The sequence below is a fragment of the Eulemur rufifrons genome, chromosome 3 (assembly GCF_041146395.1).
Source record: "Eulemur rufifrons isolate Redbay chromosome 3, OSU_ERuf_1, whole genome shotgun sequence".
Classification (NCBI taxonomy): Eukaryota; Metazoa; Chordata; class Mammalia; order Primates; family Lemuridae; genus Eulemur; species Eulemur rufifrons.
Window position 1 is genome coordinate 88133453 of NC_090985.1, and position 17690 is coordinate 88151142.

At 38.9% G+C, this 17690-nt stretch overlaps 1 protein-coding gene across 2 annotated transcripts in view; it reads right to left on the reverse strand.

Moving 5' to 3' along the window:
• MTFR1 (mitochondrial fission regulator 1) overlaps positions 1–7747 on the reverse strand; it is a 53566-nt gene extending 45819 nt beyond the window's left edge. For both annotated transcript variants that reach the window (XM_069466449.1, XM_069466448.1), the window contains exon 1: positions 7695–7747. The gene's annotated coding sequence lies outside the window, so the exon portion shown is untranslated. The remainder of the gene's footprint in view (positions 1–7694) is intronic.
• Positions 7748–17690: the final 9943 nt, after the last annotated feature.

Below are 17690 nucleotides of genomic sequence, written 5' to 3' on the forward strand. Positions count from 1 at the left end.
ATCTAGTCTACTCTAGCACAGACTATAATAGAAAATTTCTTTTTGTGGGGAGGGCTGGTTGGCAACTGGTAGAAGAGAAAACTAAGAGTAAATGAGAAATAACCTTTGAAAACAGATTTTCTTTTTCCTCCACAAACGCTGTGAAAATATATAATAGTGTATAGCTAGACTAATTAAGACTTACAGCAGTCAAATCAAAGATAACATAATACTGCCTTCAACTAACATAGTATCTGTTTTGAGACAGCTGTTATAATAAAAGGGTAGCCACAGTAAATTGTTTCACAGTAATCCTGTTTACAATAATGACAAGACTGTCACTGGGCCAGGTGCAGTGGTTCATGCCTGTAAACCCAACACTTTGAGAGGCTGAAGCCAGAGGACCCCTGGAGGGCAAAAGTTCCAAGACCAGCCTGGGCAACACAGTGACACCCGTCTCCACAAAAACATTTTAAAAATTATATTAAAAAAGATTGTCATTAAATTTAAAATGCAAAAAACTTATAAAGTTATAGAAATACAGCAGGAATCTTTGAGAACTATTAGAGGAAATGGCCATTTAATTATCTTTACATTATGAGAGGAGTACAACACATTTTTTAGTTGGGGAAAATTTCTAAGAAGATTTAATAGAACAATCTTAGTTATTTGGTTTGCTAAACCATCATTAGAATAATGTTTACTATTCTCAGAACACTGAGAGATTAGGTAAACCATACCAGTGCATCCTAAATGTCAGTCCACATTTTAAGGCCAATCGATGATGCAAAAGAAAAGGAGCATAAAGTAAAAAAACAAAAACAAACAAAAAACCTATTTAATTTAAAGTTACTGTCCTTTATTTTGAGAAAATGTCCTTCTTACACTTTTGGTGTAAAAGTGCCTTTTCTTTTAGTATATGAGGACAATAGATGGATTTTAAAATATGCCCTTGTCACAACATAAAACTGTCAACCCTATGTCAACTCCCTACCCTACTTTTTGGAAATTAAACTTTAAAATTCAAGTCCAGTGACCATTGCTATATCTCATATCAGTCTAGTTGAGACTTTAAGTCAGAACATTTTGCCATACTGTAAAACAATAATATAGTATTCAACCTGTGGGCACAATTTCCTGGCAGTAATTTAGAATTAATATCGTATCTGTTCATACAAAATTAAGTACACTGCTATGTTCCCATTACCCAGTACAGAACCTGACATATAACGTCATTTTTTTCAGTACACAACTGAATAAATCTCATGACTTGTACTACATCTCTCAACAAAAAAGGAAAACTATTAAGAGGTTTATGAACATAAGCTAATTAAAACTTGATGAAAATTCTTTCAAGTTAATGGCCTTTAGATAAGAAATTAAACTTTTGAAGGACATTTTGAGGTTATCTTTCCCTCTGTATTATAAAAGAATTCCCATACAGAGGGTGGTGAGGAAAAAATAAATAAAAAAGACTGGGAGGCCAGGCGCGGTGGCTCACGCCTGTAATCCTAGCACTCTGGGAGGCCGAGGCGGGTGGATCGCTCAAGGTCAGGAGTTCGAGACCAGCCTGAGCAATGAGCGAGACCTCGTCTCTACTAAAAATAGAAAGAAATTATCTGGCCAACTAAAATATATATAGAAAAAAAAAATCAGCTGGGCATGGTGGTGCATGCCTGTAGTCCCAGCTACTCGGGAGGCTGAGGCAGTAGGATTGCTTAAGCCCAGGCGTTTGAAGTTGCTGTGAGCTAGGCTGACGCCACGGCACTCACTCTAGCCTGGGCAACAAAGCGACACTCTGTCTCAAAAAAAAAAAAAAAAAAAAGACTGGGACATAGGGGTTATATTTCCATTTGACTAAAAGTCTGCCATTTTTTATGTGAGATCTCTAAAATATAACCCCATAGTGAATGACATAGGTTTTTCTTCTTAAAGTATTTTTGTTATTTTAAGCAGCCCCATGCAAATGAATAAATATTCTGGCATATATTTTAAAACAATCTTTTGAAAAGACTTTTCAAATATCTTAAATGACCCTGGAATGGACATCAATAGAAGCAAACAATGACCATTTAATTATCTTTACATCATGAAAAGAAGTCAACAATGTTTCACTGACTAAAAATGCTGTCCTTAGGCCCAAGGAAGTGATGAAAATTCACTGTATAAAGGTGATTTTGATAAATTGTATAGTAACTATCATCCCCTGCATATTATGTGTATAAAAAAATTGCTTTACTGGAAAAACTCAGTAAATTATACCTTTATAAATGAAGACGTTTAGTTTTTGAAAGCTGGTAAGGTTATTTACTGAAGCATTAGTAGTGAAAGAAAATCTACAGGCAATCTAAATGTAAATCAATAGGGAAATAGTTAGCAGACATGGTGTACACCTGTAGTCCCAGCTACTCAGTGGCTGAGGCAGGAGGATCACTTGAGCTCAGGAGTTTGAGGTTGCTGTGAGCTATGATGATGCCACTGCACTCTAGCCCAGGCTGGAGTGTAAGACCCTTTCTCAATTAATAAAAAATAGGGAAATAATTAAAATAAATTCAGTATGGCCATTCTAAGTTTATGGTCATTAAACAAAAAAGATAGAGACATACATGAGAGGATTTTCATGATAAAATGCTAAATGAAAAAAATTACAAACTAAATTATATATATGATTCCATTAAAAAAAATGGACATGGTAGTTCATGCCTGTAGTCCCTGCATTTTGGGAGGCCAAGGTGGGAGGATCACTTGAGCCCAGGAGTTGGAGGTTACAGTGAGCTATGATCATGCCACTGCACTCCAGCCTGGGTGACAGAGTGACAGCCTGTCTCTAAATAAAACAACAACAATAATAATAAATAAAAATAATTAGCAATGGAAATAGTGGTGAAATAGATGTTTTATGTACACACACAGAAAAAGATTTAAAATTTGAGGGTTGGTAGTGGGATTCTCTACTTTTTTTTTCTTTTTTATCCTTATGCACTTATACATTGTTTTTATGTTTTTTTCAATAGGCTATATGTACTACTTTTGTAATTTTTAAAGACTAGTAATATTTTTTAAATTAAGTAAATGAAATCTAAAAAGTAGACACATAAACATCATTTAAACTTGGATTATGTAAGCAAATAATAATATAAACTTTGGAGAAACCTTATAGGCTATATTAGTATTTCCCAACTTCAGACATTCGTACTTGCTTCATGATTTTAGTCACATCTGGATGCTCTTAATATTTTAGTTTAAATCAACTCACTATTTTAAAAGTTAAATAAATTTAGCTTCATCCCAAGCAATAATATCTATACAAAGCTTGTTATTCTGGGATATTTTTCACAATACACTTAAAATATTAATACTTACCTACAGATTACACTCCTTATCTGAGCCCAAACAGAGATAAAAAGGGATATCTTGGCTAAAATAAATACAAAGTTGATTTCTGTTTCACCTGAAATCATCTCTCTAAGACACCACATTATAGAGTTGACCTTTTGTATCCATGAGGGATTGGTTCCAGGACCCCTGTGTATACCAAAATCCACAGATGCTTAAGTCCCTTATACAAAATGGTGTCGTAAATTTGCAAACAACCTACACACATCCTCTCATATACTTGAAAGCATCTCTAGATTTCTTATAATACACAATACAAAACACAATGTAAATGCTATTTAAATAGTTGTTAGACTGTATTATTGGTATTTTTTATATTGTTGTATTATTTTTAATTATTATTTTTCAAAGATTTCCCATTCTTGGATACAGAACCCATGGATACGGAAGGCTGACTATATACCCTATCAGTATTTACCAGTATGTAAGAAATCCATTTCAAAAAGTAACTAATAAAATTTCTTAAAGGTTAATATAAAAGTATGTATTACAATGTAAGTTTCTTCAATCACAAATATTTTATTTTTTTATTTTTTTGAGACAGAGTCTTGCTCCGTAGTCCTGGTGAGAGTGCAATGGCATCATCATAGATTACTGTATACTCAAACTCCTGGGCTCAAGCGATCCTCCTGCCTTAGCCTCCCGAGTAGCTGGGACTACAGGCACATGCTACCATGTCCAGCCAATTTTTTCTATTTTTTGGTAGAGATGGGGTCTCACTCTTGCTCAGACTGGTCTCGAACTCCTGAGCTCAAGTGATCCTCCTACCTCAGCCTCCCACAGTGCTAAGATTACAGGCATGAGCCACGACGCTTGGCCAATTTAACTATTCTATTTGTTTAACTTTTCACATTTTTACCACAACCAACTCACACTAGTCAAATCCAGTTATAGAAATTAATCTGTTAAATGATATCAAATGTTTATACAATACAATTTGTTTGGAAATACCGACTTACAGATTGGCAGCCAATGACTTCAGTATTGTAAATTAAGGAACTGTTTCAGAGGTGGCATGTTCTAGTCCCTAAAACAGCAGCTTTGAGTGCTCTCCCAGCTCATACATATATTTCACTTTACTAGCCACTCTGCAGCTTTTAAGAGAAAAGAATAGACAGTATTTGAGAAACCTACCTGCAACTTAATGTAACAAATGATTTATATACCTAATGAATATACAGTGTTGGCAAATCAAGAAACAAAAGATCAAAAACCCAATGGAAAAATAGGCATAGGGCCTGAGTAAGCATTTTACAAGTGGAAACACAAATGGACAATAAAACGTGAAAAAATGTTCACCAGTAATCAAATGTTAACTTTTAAAACTGTTACCATTTTTTCCCTACCAAAGCATCATCAGTGGTTTTCATTAAATGGTGGGAATAATCATACTTTGTTACTTATTTCAACTATGTCATTTCTATCAACAGTACCTAATAAAAATATAAGAGAATAGTTGAGTAGCTGAGGAGTAATTAACATTTCAAAGAACAGTGATTGCATGATACTCATCACCAAGACTGACGAAGAAACAAATTCATGTAAACTGAAGTGTACCAGCACTTCAGAACCTACTATATACCACACCGTCTTTTCTTCTTTTTTTTCAGGCTATTTTCTTTGTCCAGTCCTTATATCCATAAATTCACCAGTATTTCCTTCATACTCATCAGGTCAACACACTAATCCTTTCACATCTCTGGTGAAGCCATCTTTGACAATGCCAGCTCACTATTTTCTTTGCTTATTAAGTTCAAACTCCTCAGATGTGGCACTCAGTTCCTTCGCAAATGAGTCTGACCTTACTTCTGGACTTCAGAATTATTCCTATACAGTAGGAATCCAAAACTTCAATCTAACAGGCCTTCTCCACTGTCCTCTGAATAAGCCTAGCTGTCTCATTCCAGTTCCTTATTCATTTAACACTATTTGGATGAACATGCTGTCTTAGAAGTAGTTTAAGATTGGGAAGATGAAGGATACAGATGAAATAGTATAAATATCCAGTACATGCTATGTGCTAAAGAAGTGGTGGAGACTAGTCAGTGACGTATGCTTTTCCTTTTTGCTTTCCCCTTTAGCTAGCCATATATTAAAGAATAAAATTGGGCCAAGTGTGGTGGATCACACCTGTAATCCCAGCACTTTGGGAGGTCAAGGTGAAAGGACTGCTTGAGGCCAGGAGTTGAGGCCAGCATGGGCAACATAGCAAGATCACCATCTCTACAAAAAATTTTAAAAATTATAAAAATAAATTAGCCAGGCATGGTGGTACACACCTGTAATTCCAGCTATTAAGGAGGCTGAGGTGGAAGGATAGCTTGAGCCCAGGAGTTTAAGGATGCAGTGAGCTCTGAGTCACCGCATCCTAGCCTGGGCAACAGAGCTAGACCCTGTCTCTAAAAAAAATAAGATTAAAAATTAAAACTTTAACACTTGTATTAGTTGAACTATATTTATATACTTTGCTCATAACTTTAAATTTAGTTGTACTAGTCTGTCACTGTTTCAAAGAAATAAACATACCTCTCTCTCACTACTGCTTTGTAACCATGTAAATTTCCAGAATTTTTTTCCATTATGAATTTGTAGCTCCATAGAAATAATTTTCCACTGCAGTTCCATTTACTCTCAACTCTTGGGACATTCAATTGTAGTTATAAGCGCAAGAACTTTGCAATGATGAAGGACAAAATTAGCATCCTGACTTCTATCCCCCATCTTTTCGGCAGTGTGACCTTAGGCAAATTATGACCTCTCTGAATTTCTTTTTCCTTCAACTGTAAAATGAGGATAGTAACAGCCTTGTGTAGTGGCCCAAGCCTGTAATCCTAGCATTTTGGGAGACTGAAGAGGGAGAATCGCTCAAGGCCAGGAGTTTGAGAACAACCTGAGCAAGGTAGGAGACCCCATCTCTACGAAAAATAGAAAAATTAGCCCCAAGTGGTGGAGCGCGCCTTTAGTCCCAGCTACTCAGGAGGCTGAGGCAGGAGGATAGTTTGAGCCAAGGAGTTTGAGGCTGTAGTGAGCTGTGATGACGCCACTGCACTCTAGCCTGGTCAAGAGAGCAAGAAACAAGAAACTGTCTCAAAAAAAAACAAAAAAAACACAAAAACCAAACACAAAACTCACATACACACAAAAAACAAATAAAATGGAGATAAGACCTACTTCATAGGGCTGTTGTAAAAATTAATGAATAGCTGGAAAAAATTTCACAGTCCTTCATACATACTAAGAACTCCATAATTACAAATTATCAATACAATTATTACTGCTCAAAAGCAATAACACTAGTGCCTAGATTATTTGGTACCTTTGATTTTGAAAACCTGAGCCACGGGGTAATGAGACTGCACTGTGGGAGTGCTGTCCACATTCTTGTAGTATAAATTAAAATAGCGCTGTCTACTCTTTAATGTGTGCCTTATTTTACTTAACCCCTCTAGAAAGCTAATGATTAGAGGGGAAGCCTGATTATTGATCATGCCAGAAGCGTAGAAACATATAAAAGAGATGAAATGGTATGATGTCTGGGATTTACTTCAAAATAACCCGGGGGGGGGGGGGAACATGATGGGCCAGGTATAGACAACTACTGAAACTGGTTGATGACACACTTGAGTTCTTTATACCAACTCGCTCAACTTCTCCACAGGTTGAAGACTTCCATGATAAATGTTTTTGAAAAATGCCCAAACGCCTACTTTGAGGCTTCATGCAAACCTTGGTCATGGTTAGGAACATACATCGGGAAGTTCTGGGAGGCGAAAAGTGACACAGCAACGTAAGTCAGGTGGGGCTGGTTAAACCTCCCAGCGGTCGACCAGGGAGTGCACTCCTCCTCCCGGAATCCGCGAGGCCGGCCGGAGGTGCATCCGCGGAGCCCGCTCCCCAGAGTCCCGGGAAAGGGAGCAACGCCCAGGGGACCGCCGCCCGGCGGCCGGCGCGGGAACAGGGGACTCCGAAAGACAGACGGACCGAAGGGCGGGAGAGGGGCAGGAGGTGTAGGGTAGATAGGCGGGCGGGCGAGCTCAGCCCTCAGGACAAGGCTGCCGAATTCCCTCCGCTCCGCCAAAGCCCCGTACCCACGAGGGCCCTCAGCCACTCCGGCCGTCCGAGAACGTCTCCGCCTCCCGGCCGCTCGGCACACACCCAACCAACCGGCTCACGGAGCCCGCCGGCCTCCCCGCAGTTCCGAACCACGCTCCTTCAGCTTCTGCCCGGACTGTTACGAGGGCGCCCCACCGCCGTCAAGTCCGGAGCCGCCTCCTTGCCCTCCTCGCCAACCGCTTTTCCGAGTCTGGAGCCCCACTTACCTCGACCGCGCGGCAGCGAACACCACCTCCAGCTGCTCAGGCTTCCAGCTTGGCTGTCTCGGGGCGTTGCTGCCAATCAACCAATTCCCTCCCCGGGCCTGGGCCAGGCTGACCAATCAGCTGTCTCCTCCGCTCGGAGGCGGGCACAGGGAGCCGCCGGCGGAAGACCGCCCCAGGCGCCCTGAGCCTCCTTGCGCCGCCGGTGTGCGCACGCGCTGGGTTCTGTAAGTGCTGTGTTCCGTCGCGTGGACCTGGCTTTGTGCCTTCGCTGCTCTGCGCTGCGAAGTACCTGTGTCCGTAAACTTCATGTCTAGGTGTTTAGGAAGACCCACATTCTTAATGCAGCCAAAAGTGTGAGTCTTAAGCCCTTGTTAGCCTAACATGTTGAGCCTTTATTCATCCCACACTGTAGGAACTTGTGCTCAGCTTATGCAGACCTCACATCCGACTGTGTTTCTCTTTAGGAGTAGGGGAGCGGGGTGTACAAGGTGCCTGATGGATAAGGATTTTACTTTACCGTCTTCAGTTCCAGCGTCTGTTTAGTCCGATTCATCGGGGCACATGCTTTCTAAATAGTTGAATATTCTAGGACACTCTGGATTTCAAATAATTCTGTCATGAAAATATGATCATTACATTTATCGCTAACTGTATTCCGCATAGTAAAGTGTGTAGGCGTGATAAAAGATTCATATGTAGGGCGAGGAACCTGTCAGTATTTATGTAAGGCCTTTCCAGAGGCTGTTACTGATTGGCTGTCTCTCTTACTCTCCCATTGCAATTGATCCCTGAGGTCGTTGGTAGGGCACCAGAGCTCTGGATTTTCTTGCCCCGGGTGGCCCAAGTCTCTTCCTGGTGAGGGCTTTCCTGCTTCAGCAAGAGCATGAATTCATTTACTCAACAAGGGCATGTTGGGCCCACTACGACAGTACAAAGATTATAAAAAGCCTTGAACCACGCCCTAAGTGAGCCTATAGGAAAACAGAGAGATACAAACATAAACAACATATGTGACCAAATGTTATAATGAAATTAAGGCGGGAGTCTACAGGGTGGCTCAGGGAACATTTCCTCAGGATCGAGCGTTTGGTCTGAGGCTTGATGAAAGAGTTAGTGCAGGGGTGGGGAACCTTTTCTTGTTGGAAAGCCACCTTAATTTAGCTGTAATCAAATAAGGCCACATTCAAGAAACTTCAATTAGATATACATTAAAATGCACATTATTTTGTAAAAATCTAACTACTATGTACTTAATAATTTCAAACAGTGGAAACTATTTGTGAATTTTAAAGTTTACTAACCTTTTAATGACTTTGTTGTGTCTGCTTTTTGTTGGAAAGCATTTGAATATTTGGTTGCAGTATGGAGGTCTGCAGTTGCAGTTAATTCTCTAGGTGGGTATCAGTCATTTATGACTTAAGGGTGTCTTGATTTAGGTTAGGAAGGAGAATGTAGATTCACAGCAATAAGTGGTTGAAAAGCAAGAAAGCATTTTTCAGGCATGTTGCTGAAGGTATGGGTGTTGTACTGCATTTTCCATATTTTAATTGAATCTTTCTTAGCATCAAACAATGACTTTAAAATGTCATCTACTGAGAGCTCAATGAAGTCCATCTGTAGTTCTTTAGGTGCCTTGGTGATATCAACTAGGTGAGGCTGAAATGCTAATTTGAGTGTGAGGTCATAATGCTCAAAGTCAGTGAACTTTTCATTGTATTCTCCAATTAATAGTTCTATTACAACTGCTTATTCTTCAAATGATTCACATATATCATCCTGCTCATCAATGACCTTTGCTAATTGGGGAAAATGTTAATCTGAAATTTCCTTTTGAAGAAGAAGTGTTTTGGAAAAAGATAGCTTTTTTTGAAATGCTTAGATTTTTTGCCACATATATAGATTTAGTTTACCTTGCAAAGAAATCTTCAAGTCATTTTGATTTGACATATCACACAGAAATGCTACGTTCCTATAGAAATCTTTCAATAATTCGCATCGCTCATTCTGTTCTTCATAAAATTTAACTATCTGTTCTCGCAGAGATAAAATTTTGGCTAACACCTGTCCCTGTGATAGCCAATGCACTTTATTTTTTATTTATTTATTTATTTTTTTTTTTTTTTGAGACAGAGTCTCGCTTTGTTGTCCAGGCTAGAGTGAGTGCCGTGGCATCAGTCTAGCTCACAGCAACCTCAAACTCCTGGACTTAAGTGATCCTACTGCCTCAGCCTCCCGAGTAGCTGGGACTACAGGCATGCACCACCATGCCCGGCTAATTTTTTGTATATATATATTTTAGTTGTCCATATAATTTCTTTCTATTTTTAGTAGAGACGGGGTCTCACTCTTGCTCAGGCTGGTCTCGAACTCCTGACCTTGAGCGATCCACCCGCCTCGGCCTCCCAGAGTACTAGGATTACAGGCGTGAGCCACCGCGCCTGGCCGCCAATGCACTTTAGAATGGTGAGGCAAATCCACACTGAATACCTCATCCTTTAAAGTTAGTGTGTTACAAACCGACAATGCTGTGTTGCATTTGCAGGAATACAGATACCAATACTTATAACTTGTTGCAAAGTGGCACTTAAAATAGTAGCTTTAGGACAGAGATTTTCCTATTCCAAGATACAATGAAAAGAAATGAGAGCATCTGGAGCTGTTAATACATTTTTTAATCTGTGCAATAAACGTTTCATGTTTTTCTGTTATGGAAGGTGCACCATCTGTACATACACTCACTAAATTTACCAAATTCAGTCCAACTTCACATTTATCTTGAAAATTGTTGAAGATATCTATGCCCCATGTTCTGTTAGCAAGAGTGCCCAAAGCAGGTAACTCTTTGTAGCAAAGCAAATCTTCCGTTATGACCCAAATGAAGTAGAAAACCTGCGCTGAATCAGTAGTAACAGTTGATTCATCCAAAGCCATTGAACAATATATATTTTCCTTTTGAAGTATTACATGAAGTTGTTCTAAATTGAAGGCTAATTCATGCTACCAATCACTTATGATTCTTCTTGATAGAGGTAGTTGTTTGTATTTTGAAATGTTATTGGGGTCTAGGCATCCTACAACTTTGACAATGCATTGTTTTTCAATTTCTATATCACTGAATGACTTCCCTCCCCGCCTCCCCCGAGTATATAAGCTACTTAATAAGTTGCTTCCGTGGTATTATTTCCAGGTCTTATTGCTGCTTGAAGGAATTGTCTTTGCTTTTGCTTTTCTTTTTTTTTTTTTTTTTTTTGAGACAGAGTCTCACTCTGTTGCCCGGGCTAGAGTGAGTGCCGTGGCGTCAGTCTAGCTCACAGCAACCTCAAACTCCTGGGCTTAAGCGATCCTACTGCCTCAGCCTCCCGAATAGCTGGGACTACAGACATGCGCCACCATGCCCGGCTAATTTTTTGTATATATATATTTTAGTTGTCCATATAATTTCTTTCTATTTTTAGTAGAGACGGGGTCTCACTCTTGCTCAGGCTGGTCTCGAACTCCTGACCTCGAGCGATCCACCCGCCTCGGCCTCCCATGCTTTTGCTTTTCATCTTTTAATTTCTGCAATACAACTTTCCGTGCCTCTCCCTCTAATTTAAAATATTCGTGATCCTTATGGGTGTGGTAATGCTGATAAGTATTGCATTTCTTTAATGTTGATATCGCAGAATCACAAAGCAAGCAAATCATCTTTTCTTTAGCAAAAACAAGATAATATTGTAATTCCCAATCCTCATTAAAAAAAAAAAATCAGTGTTCTCTTGGTCTTTTTGACATTATGGGATGTTAAGCAGACAGAATTAAAAAATACTGTTTAGCTGTGCAACTGTTCACAAATTCCACTTCAAACAGAAACACAGTGCACTCTTATCAAAAGCTGATAACAGACTGGTGTATTCAACCCTCATAAACTCTCACCAACCAGCCTTGTGCAGTAGTGGTGCCAGTCAGACAGGGGAAGTTATAGAACTAAATCATGACCATAGCAGCTGTCAATTTAGCCCTTATGGTTTACTAAGGTTCTAGTTGTGCTGGTCAATCTGGGAGGATTATTTTGTTGAATCTTATTTTATTCTTTGGTATTTTAAATACGTTCATTTAAAAATGAAATAAAAATATAAAACACAAACAAAAATGTATTAATAAAAATAAAAGGATTTGTTCTATAAGATTCGGATTCAGTCAAAAAGCTGTACTTAAGGACCTGGGAAGGCCACATGTGGCCTTAAGGCTGCAGGTTCCCCACTCCTGAGCTAGAGCTTTGGAGGTGAAGGTGGGGGAGCACATGCTTTCTATATAGTTGACTATTCTAAGACACTCTGGTAAAGATCATTTGTTTCTTCTTCTGAGATCTTTCTGGGGTGGATTTACTGCTAAGCTAATGAAGCTTGTGCTTCAGGTCCCCTGACTTGCACCAGCCCTTTCCAAGGCCTGTGGAGGAACCCTAACACTGAGTTCACATGATCACATGTTGTTTTCTACTTTTTAAAAGGAAGGTGTCTTAAAGCACCCCACAAACAGGGATTGGTTTTTCCTTTCCAGCTTTCCTTCCTTCAAACTTCCCTTCATACTGCATGCCCTGGGGTGGCCGTGGACGTTTTTGGGATCTGGATCGGGGAAAGAGAACTGAACTTTGTTTTTTTTTTTTTTTTTTGAGACAGAGTCTCACTCTGTTGCCCAGGCTAGAGTGAGTGCCGTGGCGTCAGCCTAGCTCACAGCAACCTCAAACTCCTGAGCTCAAGCGATCCTCCTGTCTCAGCCTCCCGAGTAGCTGGGACTACAGGCATGCGCCACCATGCCCGGCTAATTTTTTCTCTATATATTTTTAGCTGTCCATATAATTTCTTTCTATTTTTAGTAGAGGTGGGGTCTCGCTCTTGCTCAGGCTGGTCTCGAACTCCTGAGCTCAAACGATCCTCCCACCTCGGCCTCCCAGAGTGCTAGGATTACAGGCGTGAGCCACCGCGCCCGGCCTGAACTTTGTGATAAGTTACTGCTCTACTGTTGGTTCTTTACGTGCTTAAATGGCTTCTAGAAAGCCATGCTCTGTGCCATCTCACTCAATGCTGTGACACAAAAAGCCTATCAACATGCCATTTGGGACCTGGCTCTAGAAGTGTGTGGCAAGTGAAGGAGACAGAGGGTTTGAAATATGTTGATCCAGAAGCTAATCTAAGGGGAAGATATTCTGGTCATCATACTTTTAAAATTGTAAGCAGGATGCTTTGCTTTTTCTTTTTAATAAACTCTTATTTTAGAATAATTTTAGATTTAGGAAAAAGTTGCAAAAATAGTACAAAAAGTTCCTGTCTACCCTTCACTCAGTTTCCATAATGTTAACATTTTACATTACCATGATACGTTTACAAAACTATAGAGCCAACATTGGTACATTACTATTTATTAAACTCCACGTTTTATTCGAGTTTTACTAATGTCCTTTTTCTGTTCCAGGATCTAATCCAAGATAACATTTTGCATTTAATCATCATGTATCCTTTGTTTCCTCTGGTCTGTGGCATTTTTGTAGTCTTTTATTCATTTTTCCTGACCTCGAAATGACCAAGACAGTTTTGAAGAGTCTGGTCAGGTATTTTGTAAAATGTCCCTTGATTTGAGTTTGATGTTTTTCTCTTGATTAGACTGTGGTTATAGGGTTTGGGGAAAATACCACAGGGTGAGATGCCCTTCTCATCACATCATATCAGGGGTACATGATACCAGCATGGCTTATTACGGGTGATGTTAACCTTAATCACCTGGCCATGGTAATGTTTGCTAGCTCCTCCACCAGTTGCATTTTTTCCCCCTTTCTATATTCTCTTTGAAAACAAGTCATTTAATCCTGCCCACACTCAAGAGGAGTAGGGGATTAAGCTTCAACTCCCAGAGGGTACTATCTATATACATTATTTGGAATTCTTCCGTAAGAGATTTGTCTCTTTTACCCATTTATTTATTTATATTCAATCATTTATTTATATAGACACTGTATATTTATTTTACACTTTTCTTTATATTTATACTATGATTTTTATTTTCTTGCTCAAATTGTTCCAGCTTTGGCCACTGGGAGTTCTTTTAGGTTGCCTTTGTGTCTCATGTTTGTTTTTTGATTATCTTCTTTTTTTGTAGAATTACAAGATGTTCCAGGCTTAACTTGTATTTTTCTTGCCCCAACCCTAAAATCGGCCATTTTTCCAAGGAGCCCTGGAACAGTATTTCGAAACTGAAATGTAGATACTGGAGTGTCATCGAATTTAGCTTATCTTAGCAGATGGAGCTAGGAAATATATTACCATCTTGTTTGTTAATTCTTTGCATGTCTATGATGGGCAGCTGCTAAGATGTTCCCCAGTGAAGCCTGCCTCCTGGTATTTCGTTATCCCCTCTCCTTGAGCATGGACTAAATCTAGTGACTTTCTTCTAATGAACAGAATACAAGAGTGAGAAGATGTCTTTTCTGAGAATAGGTTACAAAAGGATTGTGGTTTTCATCTTGTTTTCTCTCTCTTGATCTCTCCTTCACTCATTCTGAGGGAAGTCAGTACCATATTGTAAGCTGCCCTAAGGAGAGGCCCACGTGGCAAGAAACCGAGGGGGGCCTCTGGCTAACAGCTAGCAAGGAACTGAGGTCCTCTATGCATCAGCCTGTGAGAAACTGAATCCTGCTAACAGCCATGTGAGTTGAGCTTGGAAAAATATCCTCTCTCCCTCAAGCCTTGACATGACTGCAGCCCTTGCTGATACCTTGATTGTAGCCTTGTGACCTGAGCCAGAGGCACTCAGCTTAGCTGCACATAGATCCTTGACACACAGAAAGAAACTACGAGATAATAAATGATTATTGTGTTAAGCTGATAAATTTTGTAGTGCTTTGTTTGGAAGCAATAGATAACTTAATACAATTTCTGTCTCCTTCACAACATCAATGGTTCTTAAATTTCACATTGGAGCTGTTTAAAAATACATATGTTCAGGTCCCTACCTAGAATCTCAGGTAATTGTTCTGCGTAGCTAAGTTTGGAAACAAATGTAGAAGGTTGCAGAGCAATCCATTTGGATATATAAGAAGAAAATAGACTTTTCTTTTTGGTGTATTTGATCCTGGAGTTCTTGACCCAAATTAATGGCTCAGTTTTCTTGGCAGAATCCAGAATAACTGAAACTTCATCTGCTATTTGGTGGTTTTCATTTAAAAGAGGAAAAAGAATTAGAGCTCTCTTACTCACTAAATGGCCTTGAAAGAGTCACTTATCTTTTTTGTGCCTTCAAATTCCTTCTTTAATAGGAAATTAAAACACTATAATGCCATTATTTAGGCAAGTAGATTTATGCATTATTAGGTATATTAGGCAATAGAAAGGTGACCAAGGCTGATTGTGAGCTTCCTTCCATGTAGAGATTTCAACAAAAGATCAGATTTTCATTTATTTGTATTGGTAGACAGTGAAGCTGTATACTGTTGTAGAAAGTATGTGGTCTTCAGAGTTAGACAGATCCATGTTCAAAATGTGCCTCTGCCACTGACCAGCTGTGTGGCCTTGGGCAAACCAGTCAGCCTCCCTGGGTCTTAATTTCCTGAAGTTAATTTCCTGTGGCAATAGTAGACAGCTCAAATAGAAGCCTTGAGGTCCCATTTCGTAACATTTGTCACATGTTCAGGGCAATGTCTGGCTTATCACAAGGGCTCAATAAAAATAGTAGCCATGTAGGTATACAATCGGCTCGTGTGGTTGTGATCCAGTGGTTAGTAAAGTAGGGAACAGACAAATTTCCGTGTTAGCCTGTTTCTCTTAATGACAGCTCCATTTGGTGAGACAGGTTGAATAATCTGCAACTCTTTCGTGAGATCTTTTTGGAAATTGAGACCCTTCCCCTCTCGTTGTGCTCTTTTTCCAGTGCTAATTGCTTCTCTGTAGAAATGTAATACACTGAAATGGGCCTCAAGAATTCAGGAAAACTTTCTGGATGGTAAAAGACCATTGGGTAGGGTGATGAAGTGCTCCTGCGAAGGGTGCTTTAAGACAAGTTGAGGCTGGATGTGTCTGGGAGAGGTTGGGCTACAGGACACTCGTTAAGGCTAATTGGTGGACCAAGCTAATCTCACAAGAGGTGAGAGAGAAGCAGGCAGTGCCCATTGACTTCAAAGCTCCTTTAATCACTATTAAAGGCAGATTATTGTTGGGAAAAAATAACATTTTAATCTGTGTTAATTATGTAAATCTCTGAGTGAATGAAAGTTTTTACCATAGTGCCCAATGACAAATTGTTGAGCTATTTTGATTCAGTCATACGTCTTGGAGTATATTTGGTTGTTCTGAACCTTGAAACTATTTTATTCTTCTCAGATCAGTGTGTAAAGTGACAAAAAAGATCTGTATCCAAATAGGTGAAAATATCACTGCCTTTAGAGATTGTGACATTCCTTTCTCTTAACCAGTTCTTGGGATTGACCCTGACCTACAGAGTTCTTTTTTTATATTTTGCTTTTAAAATTGTAATTATGGAAAATGTCAACATGCACAAAAGTTAAAAGTACAAGGAATTGGCTGGGCACAGTGGCTCACACCTGTAATCCCAGAACTTTGGGAGGCCGAGGTGGAAAGATTGCTTAAGATTGCTTAAGCCCAGGAGTTTGAGGCTGCAGTAAGCTGTGATTATGCCACTGCACTCCAGCCTGGTGACAGAGTGAAGCCTTGTCTCAAAAAAAAAAAAAAAAAAAAAAAGGCCAAAAACAAGCAAACAAAAAAACCCAAGGAATCCTCATGTATTCATCAGCTGCTTTAATAATCAGCAGCTCATAGCTACTGTTTCTCATCCATAGCTTCCCGTTCCCCCGCTTTGATTTTTTTTTTTTTTTTTAGAGTCTACACTGGCATGGATCTTTGATTCTTTTGAAACTAATCTCAGGTATGTAATTCCATCCATAAATATTAATATTTCAGGGGATATCACTAAAAGATAAGGAGTCTTTTTTTAAAACATTACTAAAATATTATCAGACCTAAAACATTAATAATTATTTCTTAATATCAAATTAATTCTCAAATTTACTAGGTGGTCTTTTTTACAAAAAAATGTAGTTGACTTCTTTGAATCAAATCCAAAAAGAGCTACACATTTGGATATGTCTCTTAAATCTATTTTATTTATTTATTTATTTATTTTTAGTGGGGGTGGGAGATGGGGGCGACTGGGTTGGCAGGTTGCTTCCTTCTTTCCTCCTTACCCCCAGCAGTCCCCCACCGCCTGCCTATTAAATCTATTTTAGCCTACAGCTTCCCTGTCCTCCCCAACACTTTTTGGTTTTGTTGAAGAAACTGATATTTTTGCCCAGTCGAAATTTTTCACATTTAGGGTTTTGCTGATTGCATTCCTATGGTGACATTTAACAAATTCCTTTGCTGCCTTTTATTTTCTATAAACTGGTAGTTACTTATAAAGGCCTGATCTGCATCAGATTCAGTTTTTTGGCAAGAATACTTCATAGGTGGTGGTGTGCATTTCTACCAGAAAGCACATAATGTTCATGTGTTTCTCTCTGTAACATTAATAGCTATTGATGGTCATTATCTAGAATTCATGATCTCATTAAAGATTTGTAAAATGGTGATATTCTGTCATTTCTTTTCATTTATTAGTTAGATACATTGTACATTTGTAAAGCAGATTGAATGCTTGTTTCTTAATATTTACCAGTTTTCAGAATTATCATATGTCCACTATTCCACTATTTTGTTACTTTGAAATACAGTTCATTTAAGAAAGGCAAGTTTAATGCTTCATTTTTTTTTCTTTTAGATTCTGGGAGTCTGGAATAATGCATGATATGATTCTTTCCTTTTATTTATCAATTTTCAGAAAAACAGGTTGGTTCCTTCAAATTCTGTAAAGGTGGCCAGTGATGTTTCTTTTTTCTTTTATTAATATTTCTCTTCTTTTTTTGGTATCAGTAAGCACTCATAATTTTATTGTAATAAATTAGCTTTTATCAGA